This window comes from Tachypleus tridentatus, chromosome 7 (assembly GCF_004210375.1).
Source record: "Tachypleus tridentatus isolate NWPU-2018 chromosome 7, ASM421037v1, whole genome shotgun sequence".
Taxonomy (NCBI): domain Eukaryota; kingdom Metazoa; phylum Arthropoda; class Merostomata; order Xiphosura; family Limulidae; genus Tachypleus; species Tachypleus tridentatus.
Genome location: NC_134831.1, coordinates 130,104,987 through 130,116,984, shown reverse-complemented (window position 1 = coordinate 130,116,984; position 11,998 = coordinate 130,104,987).

Genomic DNA, 11,998 nt, shown 5'->3' with positions numbered 1-11,998 from the left:
GCGTAATTTAATTGTAAACAATAATATATATGAAAGTATATGAAGCAATTGTTGAGCGTTCCAAAATTTTCAGTGTTTGTTCACAGTGGGCTATCTGTGATCTGCCCATCACGGGGTATCAAAACCCGATTTCTAGCGTTGTAAGTCTGCAGACGTGTCGTTCTGCCACTGATGAGCGAATCTTCGGTAAGACATAGATACAAACATGTACAGTAATAATGGAAAACGTGCACGTTAATATCTATAGCTTTCTTAAGATTGAAGTTTAAAGATTACAAAACGTTTAATAAATGATTCTTGTACCTAATTACGTTATTGTTTTGTTTACAACTGAAGACTCAAAAAATGTCATCGTAATGAAAAAATAATAAAAATTATTAATAATTATCACAGCTAACGTTCAATAAGACATTCTTTAACAGATAATTAATAAGTTATTAGTTTTTAAACGCATTAAAGTACCATCCATTTGCTAATTAGATTCAAGCCCTTTTATATCTGCAAAGCTACGAAAGAGGTAATTGGGTATAATAGCCCATAAATGGGAACTAATAAATTAGAAGAAAGGCAAATAGCCCATAGCGTCTTCCGCCAACTCTTGACAAATTTTTTATGGCAAAATAGTTGGATTAGGTTATCGCTCTTATGAAATACCCACGGTTCCAAATTGCGGAGCCTGTTCTTGCGGCAACGCACTGCGAGCCGTGAACCTTCGGATTTATTAGTCTGTCACACTTACCAACAGGCGACGCTCCGTACCCTCTGCAAGTAAAAATTAAATTACAGATTTTACTTCAATAACAATATTATAAAGAAATTCATATAATTGAGCCCACGAAATGGAAATGTTAATATAACTGAGAGAAAAATAACCAGCAGACAATTTAAGCTAGTACATAATAAAAATTTACTGCTGAACAAACGTGTTAATCAAAGAAGCATTGTGTAATAGCTTGCCAGTAAAGTTGGAAGTTTTTCCTTACCACATGACAGTTCCACACTTTTCAAAGTTTGAGCCTTTTAGAAGAAATAGTAATAACTAATCGGTAATTAGCCTGAGGAAAAGAAAACCTGGCGAACCCCATAATCCACACTCCGATGACCAAGATATTTTGGTGAACCTGTTTGCCAAATAAAGCATGTTGTTACCTGAACCCTGAGGACAGAGTATTAACTTAGCTCGTGCACTTGCTGTAGCAAAATAACAAACAAGTCTTTTTTTTTTCTGTTCATTGCAGAATAAAACATTGTCAACTTATTTAGCTTTAAATCTGAACACTAATGAAACATAATATATTAAATGAAACATAATTAATTAATGAAACATAATATATTAAATGAAACGTAATTAATTAATGAAACGTAATTAATTAATGAAACATAATATATTAAAAATAACATAATGAGAAAAAACCTAAGAAACAGCTTAAATGGTTTGATGACGTAAGGTGATATAACATGGAATTTTAATTTCTGTGATAAGTTTATTTCTTTGTTGTTGGGTGCGAAACGACACAATGGGCTGTCTACGCTGTACCCACCGCGCATTATTGAGGCCCAATTTTCGGCCCCCGAGCTCGCACTGAGCCCCAGGGAACTTTACTCAATTTCACGCAAAGTTACACAAGATGCACCTACGAAAGACGTCTTTGCATCTACTTTTATAAATTCAAATAATGGGATTTGACTATCATTTCTATAACGCGTGCATAGTCCCGAAGTGCGGGGCACGATTGCTCCGGGAAGGAAACTTTGTAATAACAGAAAACAAATTAGGCCCATTAGCGTTTATGTTTGTATTTTCTTTATAGCAAAAGCACATCGGACTATCTACTGAGTTCACCGAGTGGAATCGAACCCCTAGTTTTCGCGAGACCTATTTGTGAATATACCTGAGCCTAATACTATGTAAAATCTACAAAGATACAGAAAAATTTAATACAAATATTTTTGAATATGAAAATTTATGTTTATCGCTCTTTCTAAGAGATATAAATAACCTGATTTAACCCTTGTAAACCAATCATCACTGTGGCAGCAATACCACGATTTCATAAAAGTTCTTGTTTAATTGTGAATAAGTAATTTAAACTACGCACGGTTGTGGTTCTAAGACATCTTTACACAAAAATTGGAAAAAGAAAATATTGTTAAACACGTGATAAACGAAATATGTATAACAAGAAGATAGTTTATATATAATATTGTTTACAACAGTACCTTCTCTAAACATATAATATTGTTTACAACAGTACCTTCTCTAAACATATAATATTATTTACAACAGCACCTTCTCTAAACATATAATATTGTTTACAACAGTACCTTCTCTAAACATATAATACTGTTTACAACAGTACCTTCTCTAAACATATAATATTGTTTACAACAGCACCTTCTCTAAACATATAATATTGTTTACAACAGTACCTTCTCTAAACATATAATATTGTTTACAACAGTATCTTCTCTCAACTTATTTTTATATTTATAAATTATTTTATTTAATTGAAAGTTAATTTATGAATAATTTCAGAGCACATTCCACCTGAATTATGAACCATGACCTGGCAATTCATAATAGGAATCGCTTAGAAAATTTCACTAAAATTCTAATAGAATATACAGGCAAAAACAATCTTAAAATGCAGACTATTTTCTTTACACACAAAACAAAACTTTTATCCCAAAGGCCAAGGCCGCTAAGATATTAATAAAAAAAATCACGATTGTTAAAAACAATTCATCATTTGTTTTTCATATTGTTATCTTTCATATTATTCCTGTTTTATAAGCCTACAGAAAAAAACGGCTAATAAAATTTTATTCAAACATGGACAAACCTACAAAAAAACAAACTCTTGTTTGGGTCATAGAACTATTTTTATTTTGATTGTTAAAAAAATATGAGAAATTTTATCAGATTTTCATTACTACTGGCCAAGTTTGTTTGCTAAGCAATTCAAGCACCGAAGCAAAAACAGTTAGGAATACTGCGTCAACATCTATGCATAGCACCTAAACAAACTCCTACGGCGGTTGTAGGGCTATATTTAAGTTGATTTTTGAAAGTCGAAGTTTTCACCCTCTAAAGTTTTTTCAGTTTTCCTTTGCTACCAGCATAAGCTCTTCCAAGCCATTCAAGCATCGTAAAAGTGTAGAATTCATTTTAAGCACTGTTATACGCTACAGAATAGATGATTACGGATACTTTATTAAAACGTGGACAGTATTGAATATGTCAGAAACTAGTTTTCAAAATAATTGAAGTAACTTCATTTTATCGCCCTGAAGAATTTCTCTAATTCATTTATTTTTCTGTCGTTTAAAATTCCAATATTTTTGCTATTGCGCATTAATTAGGAAAAAAAATTGTGCGGCTTATAGTGTGTGCAATTTATACAGCATTAGTTGGAAATTGCCACGTTGAGGATTCGTCACTTTTCGAGTACGCTCGCTGTTCTTCGTTGTTTCTCGAGTTCGCTTTTGTACTTTGTTTTTACTTTTTTTTTTCGACTATTTTAGTGAATTTTCTAATAGTATACGATTACTTTAGAAGTTTTCCCTACCCTTTTAAGTAATGATTTATTCCACTGAATTCAGTGGCGTAGCTAGGGGGGTGCAAGGGGGTACATCTGTCCCCGGGCGCAGCATCGGAGATGGGGAGCGCCAAATTGATGTTACATAATTAGGAATTATGGCTTACATTTTGTCACGAGGGGGCGCGAAAACTGACTTTGTCCTCGGGCTCTGAAAACCCTAGCTACGCCTCTGACTGAGTTTTATACTTCGCCAAAATTGTGAGTGCGTATTTTAGTATTATATTATTATTATTTGTGTTTCACAAGCCTACAGTAAAATCGTCTGAATATTTTGCACCAAAACCTAGACAGATACACTATGTGAAACGCTAGGAATGTCCATGACCTATTTAAAACTTTGCAATATAGTTGTGATCAGTGTTCTTTGTACTTGACTGTTGTTTACACGAAACTAGAGGGGAAAAAAACACTTGGCTCAGTAAATAATAGTTGGATGGAAAAAAATATCCAATGCAACAGTAAACTATTTAAAAACATTCAACTGAATGCACATTTACGTATGTAGCTTAAACGTTCTTCTCTATAAATGAAACAAGGGGACTATGGATCGTCAAAAAGTGGGATAACAAGTTTAATTAAAATTCAAATATTACATTTTCCAACCTACAGTTAGGGACTCTAGGACTCTTGTTTTGTTTTTGAATTTCGTGCAAAGCTACTCACAGGCTATTTGCGCTAGCCCTCCCTAATTTAGCAGTGTAAGACTCGAAGGAAGGCAGCTAGTCATCACCACCCACCGCCAACTCTTGGGCTACTCTTTTACCAACGAATATTGGGATTGACCGTCACATTATAACGCCCCCACGGCTGAAAGAGCGAGCATGTTTGGTGTGACGGGGATTATTTTATAACATAACATAGCACCAAAACTTAAAAAGATTGGTATGTTAAATTTTCAATTTCTATATATACGTTATCCTAAAATCATATAAACGTTTACCGAAATACTGGGATGATTGTTTGTTTTGAACTTCGCACAAAGCATTACGAGAGCTATCCGTCCCTAATTTAGCAACACAAGACTAGAGTGAAGGCAGCTACTCATCACCACTCTTGGGCTACTCTTTTACCAACGAATAGTTGGATTGAGCGTAGCATTATAACGCCCCCACGGCTGAAAGGGCGAGCATGTTTGGTGCGACGAGAATGCGAACCCGCTACTATCAGATTACGAGTCGCACGCCTTAACCAACCTGGCCATGCCTGGCCTTATAGGACTCTTATAAAGTAAACAAACTAGAGTGAAAAGAGTGTGTATATTATTCCTCATGCTAAAGTGACTTCATAGAATATTTTATGCAGGATGTACAGGTAACAACAAACACTGTAAGTATGAATATGTAAATTACAACGCTAAAATCAGGGGTTCAGTTCCCTTGGGTGGACAAAGCAGATAACCCGATTTGGCTTTGCTATATAAAACGCACGCACATACTGAAAGGAACTGAGGTTATTACTTAGATCGCTGTTGATGGAACGTGAAACGTCTAACAATTAAACATGTCAGTTAGACCTCGTTATTACTTAGATCGCTGTTGATGGAACGTGAAACGTCTAACAATTAAACATGTCAGTTAGACGTCGTTATTACTTATATCGCTGTTGATGGAACGTGAAACGTCTAACAATTAAACATGTCAGTTAGACCTCGTTATTACTTAGATCGCTGTTGATGGAACGTGAAACGTCTAACAATTAAACATGTCAGTTAGACGTCGTTATTACTTATATCGCTGTTGATGGAACGTGAAACGTCTAACAATTAAACATGTCAGTTAGACCTCGTTATTACTTAGATAGCTGTTGATGGAACGTGAAACGTCTAACGATTAAACATGTCAGTTAGACCTCGTTACTACTTAGATCGCTGTTGATGGAACGTGAAACGTCTAACAATTAAACATGTCAGTTAGACCTCGTTACTACTTAGATCGCTGTTGATGGAACGTGAAACGTCTAACGATTAAACATGTCAGTTAGACCTCATTACTACTTAGATCGCTGTTGATGGAACGTGAAACGTCTAACGATTAAACATGTCAGTTAGACCTCGTTACTACTTAGATCGCTGTTGATGAAACGTGAAACGTCTAACAATTAAACATGTCAGTTAGACCTCATTACTACTTAGATCGCTGTTGATGGAACGTGAAACGTCTAACGATTAAACATGTCAGTTAGACCTCATTACTACTTAGATCGCTGTTGATGGAACGTGAAACGTCTAACGATTAAACATGTCAGTTAGACCTCGTTACTACTTAGATCGCTGTTGATGAAACGTGAAACGTCTAACAATTAAACATGTCAGCTATACCTCGTTTTCTGCCTATTGAATCTATTTCAAGTGACATATCTGACCAAAATTGTCCTGAAAGCTATGACATGTACATAATCGTATCGGACATATTACTGACGTCGTGTGACTTGTGCAGATGATAGCCCTTTATGATAATGTCCTATAATACAGTGATTAAGTATAAATTACACATATACTAATCTATAAACATGTTAACGAAAATCTCTTATCAACCTAACGATATATATTATCAACTTCGTAGATACAAATAATTTCGTTAAAAGCTTATAACAACTCACTTACGTGTTAAACGTCAATCTGTAATGTGTGACCTTCTCGCCCAGAATGTGTAAGGTAGGCTTACGTAATCTGAGCATCTTGTTTTCAGTGCAATACAATGTCATATCATGCAACATGGTTTATAATGATACTACTCTATCAGCCTTTGTTCCATAGCAAGCGTTACACTCGAGTATACAAAGTATACAAACTTTCTACAACAAATAAAGGTCATGCGCACAAACGTTTTGGATATCCACGTTGCTGAGATCGGTATACTGTACTAAGTCCGCAAAACAACGTGTTCTAACTTTAGAGACAGGATCGCGAGTGTAACTGATACTTCAGTTGTTCGAGTTTCGAATATATATGTTCTACGTGTCTACAAGGCGATAGAACTGTGTTACAATGAACTACTGAATTCTAACGTTTCTCTTGTTTTTTGTACGAGGCCCATTATTACTTACATTGGCCCGGCATGGCCAGGTGGTTAAGGCGTTAGACTCACAATCCGAGGGTCGCGGGTTTGAATCCCCGTCGCACCTAACATGCTCGCCCTTTCAGCCGTGAGGGCGTTATAAAGCACGGTCAATCCCACTATTCGTTGGTAAAATAGTAGTCCAAGAGTTGCCGGTGGGTGGTGATGACTAGTTGCCTTCCCTCCAGTCTTACACTGCTAAATTATGGACGGCTAGCGCACTTAGCCCTCGTGTAGTTTTGCGCGAAATTAAAACAAACAAGCAAATCCTTACTACCTGATTTATTACACCATATAGGACTTTTGTGCAAAAAAGCATCCTTAGAAGCGTTCTTCACTAGTACCAATGTATCTTACGGACAGTGTGGTTACTTTGCGTTATAAAGTGTCGTAAAATATACACAATAAATATTTATTTGTACTGGCTGACTTGCAGGACCAAAGAGTAGCTTTGCGCGAAATTAAAAAAAAAAAAAACTAAATTAGATTGAACAACGACATAAGAAATCATTAAAGTTCAGGTATAGCTATCCCTAATTTGAAACATTGTACAAACAACACCCGCCGCTACATACTATTGAGCTTGTTCGGCATCATCACTTCTCGAATATTGGACCCGTTCATCTGATGTCGAAAACGTTAATCAGTAGGCCAGAATAGGAAGATTGTCTTCCTGACTGTAGTCATTGGTTTTCAATGTATCCACACGGTGGCATTATCAAGAGTACATTGAACTACACTTTGGAAAAGAGATTCTGACAACGCCCTCCTTACAATGACTGGCTGACTAATGGTTTATATGTGGAGTTAATAATAGTTAGGGCTATTTTTTTCCCCTTTTCACCAAGTTTTCCTCAGAGAGTGGCAAACGTAAGTTTTGAGAACGAAAACTTAACATGATTCAAAATATATAGTTTTACAATATTATATTGATATTTTCTGTAAGTTGAATATGTTTATCAAATTCGGTAATGGTATCTTCTCATTAATCTATGTTCTTTCTGCTTGTGCTCAGAATATCTCTGTTAAGTATCAAAGATTGATACGGTGGTGTACTATCTCACCACATTACCTGTTCTTAATCTGGTTCGTTGTTTCGAATATCCAGTTAGCCGTCCCTTATTCTAAACGTACTGATTAAATGGAAAGCTGAGAGCCAATTTCAACCACTGTCAACTTATAAGCTATTATAATCTAATAGGGGTATTTAACCTTGTCTCTTATGACGTCCCCACTGCTCCAAAGTGCAAAATGCGTATATTATTTATTTTATGTGGCAACGAGACGCGAACTGTAAAACTTAGAATTCACAGTCCACTAAATTAACCACTAACTTCGCTCTGCTCGTTTAATCTGAGGTACATGATAGTGCAGTCAGCTTTGGATAAGATAAGGAACGACTGAAGACAGAACCATTAGTATTAATTTCTCAACAAACTTCAGTTTTTAAGAGTGCCTCCCAGCTACGAATTGGGTTTCGATACCCGTGATTGCCAAAATACAGATAGCTCCTTGTGTATATTTGTGCTTATTTCCAAACAAGCAAATCAGTTTTCAGCCGTGACTCGTGGAACAGCTTTGAATTTTTTTTCTTTCAAGTACAAACGTTTCGCTCATAGCTCCGTCATATCTTGACGGGTTTGAGATCTAATCATTGTTTTGAACTCAGAAGATCAAACATTTTCGATTGATGCATTTGAACACGCTCAAGGTCTCATAGATTAGTTTACTCTAATCCTGCCTAAAATAATTTCAGTTTGAGGGTAGGCTGTATAAAACGTGATGAGTAATAAAACTGAATCGGGCACGAGCGCGCTTTTCGCTTGGTAGTTAGTGTTGACGCACAAAAATACGTTTGCTTCTTCATTTGAAGTTAAGCACAAAGCTACACAATGGGCTATCTGTGCTCTGCCCACCATCGGTATCAAAACCTGGATTCTAGCGTTGTAAGTCTTCAAACATACCGCTGTACCGCTGTAGAAGGGGAAAAAATATGGCTAATAAAAAGGAAAGAAAAAAAAGATTAATTTACTCTAATCCTGCCTAAAATAATTTCAAGTGCCGCGACTATTGAGAATTCCCTCTTGTTTTTCATTGAATACGATATCGTGTTTCATATCCTCATAACTGTGTGACGTAATGGAAAATTCATTGGTTTACAGACGGTATTTGAGTTTTCTCACCGTAAAAGTTTAATAAAAGTGACCCGATATTAAATTTAGTTATTTCTAGCAATAATCCACCATCCCATCTGCTATACTAAAATAATAATATTACTGATATGAGCTGAAATTGTAATTAACCAGGGAAGTTATTTGGTTGACAAACTACATGCAACCATAAGCGTAACTAATATAATTATCAATAATTCTGGGACTATAAAAAACTGTATTTTGTATTGATTCAAATTAAATGAAAACAAAAGCGTGTTTATTAATAATAACGCATATAATTCCATATAACATCATAAACCATAGAATATGTATATAAATGAATAAATACATGAAGGAAATCTGAAAAAAAATGTTTCAGCCACAATACCCTCTTTACTATAGGACGTAGATTAAATGTTCGTGGCCTGCGTTTTTATACCTGCACACACCTATATATAACAACTCAATCTGGCCTACATGTATGCACTGCCCTACTAAAAGTAACACGACTAGCTGGCATAGAGGGAGGGGATCTTGTGGTCAGTGTCCTAATACGATTTAACACCAACCTTGGCCTGAATAGCTGTTGCTTTTCTAAGGAGTAAGCTCTCGACTTGGTCACACGTGTGTTTGCCGTAGTTTCCTTCTATTGTTGTTTCAAAAGCTAAGCCAAGTGATAGAAAATGACCAGAAGGTGTGATCTAACCATTGGAATTAACCCCTGCTGATAGTAAAGCTGAACCTAGGTTCTGGGCGAATATTTAAAAGACATGGAAACCAGGCGCGAACCATAAGGAGTATTCCTTTTGGAATAACGCCTTGGGCTGCTATAGTTCTAATACTGTCCATGGAACTCGTCCATTTAAAATATCTTGATATACTTGGACATATAAACATGTAGATATTTCACAAATACGTCCTACAATTAAAAGATTCACATACTAAACCACCTTCACCACCACCACCATTTAAATTTTCCTACTTCGTTACACCCTAACCCATACTCTGCCATCGCTTTGAAATAAGTAAGGTAACTCTCATTATTGCACAAAATTCACAAACAAGTCACAAAATTCAGGAATTAGACGATATTAAATAGAGAAAAACGACGAGATTTATTGTTGTTGTCATGTGATTTGCATATTTCAGCTTTCTGCAAGTGTACACATGATGGTATAGAATACACCCAGCTTTGATGGGTGGTACTCTTTCACATGTGGTAAAATACATTAAATTCAAACAATAGAGCACTTCGTAGTTTTAATAGGTGGTCGTGGTATTATATTTGAATACTTCTCTCTACTGACGTTACAGACCATGGTAGACAAGAGAAACAAGTAGGCTGCATCATATCCACAAAATGTTGACAAATAGAGGAAGAGCACGACCTTTCACTGAGTCAGCTCCACGTTTTCAAGTTTAAAAGCGTGGCTAACTCCATTAAACATTCTATGCTTTACTGATAATATTATACCATTTCCTGATTCTTAGTTTAAGTATGTCTATAGATACCTTAGTACATACGATATATAGCAATATCATACAAATTTTGGCGACGTTTAGATTAGCGAGACAGACTATAAACAGATACTTTCAGACTATAGGTCAAAAGGTTATCAAGATAATTAGATGAGAATAGATTATTTTTATACACGATACTGGACCATGCCATATCCTGTGGCCAGAGAAGGTCTGGTGTTTAGAATGCTAGGCTCGTCACCTGGGGGTTGCAAGTTCGAATACCGTCACATTACATGTTCGCCCTCCTAGCCTTAGGGAGGGGGGGTATGATATGAGGGTCGATCCCACTTTCCGTTGGTAAATGAGTGATACAAAAGCTGGCTGCAGGCGGTGTTGGCTAGCTGCATTCCATGCAGTCTTATACTTGAAAATTATGGTCCGATATCTCTTGAGAAGCTTTGTGTGAAATTTCAAAAAAAAAAAAAAAGAGAAACGAGCAAGGCAGTACTGCAACAATTAATGACTTGAGACCTGTTGATAACATGCTTTGTAAATCTATATATACTATACATGCGGCGCATTTATTGTGCGCATTCACAAAAACTTTGTGCCTCGGTTCTGAGAAATTATGAAATGTGTTTAGTGGCACACGATGCAATAATTGCGGTTATTATTCGACGTCGCGCGTGGAAAGTTCTTCTAATACAAAACTGCTTCACTACCTGCATTAATTCTATTCAAAACTAATTTTACTAAATGAATCAGAAGTAAAAAAAAAAATTTATAAATTGGCGAAGACGGGCCTATATATCAAACTGGAAATATTCTACATGGCATAATTCAGAGTAATATTAAAACCTATAAAGATTACAATTGTTTATTTGTTTGTGTAGAATTAAGAACTATGCTGTACAATGGGTTATATATGCTCTGCCCAACACGGGGATCGAAACCCGATTACTAGCGTTGTAAGTTCGCAGACACGCTGTGTTACGGGAATGGGGAATCATATTAGAAATGGATAATTAGTTCACTTGTTCAAAGTTGTTTCTTAAAATGTTCATGTTTTATCAGTGTGATTTTTAAAACGACCTAGTCACTTATAAGCGTCTCTCCCGCCCCACGCTAGTGCAGCGGTATGTCTTCGGATTCACAACGCTAAAATCAGGGGTTCGATTCCTCTCGGTGGGCTCAGCAGATAGCCCGATGTGGCTTTGCTATAAGAAAATACACACATACACAAAAGAGATATTAATTCTTTGTGAAATATCTCGTATCTTACACATAATAAATGTCTCTCCACATTGGCACAGCTAACTTTCAAACAACAAACCAGCCTTCAGCCCTGAGAAGTAAGTTGAAATTTGTTACAAAAAAAATAACATTTTTTTTCACTGACATTCCAACGAGATTTGTGAAACGGTGTTGATTACTGCATGCAATACTTCTACACAGTTATCTGTTTACATCGGAATACGACAAAATAATCTTCATCAATACCACTACATCTTACGGACAATGTGGTTATTTTACACCAAAAACAATATTACAATATAGACAATAAGAATCTTTTTACTAGGCCTGGCATGGCCAAGCGTGTTAAGGCTTTCGACTCATAATCCGAGGGTCGTGGGTTCGAATCCCGGTCGCATCAAACATGCTCGCCCTTTCAGCCGTGGGAGCGTTATAATGTGACGGTCAATCCCACTCTTCGTTGGTAAAAGAG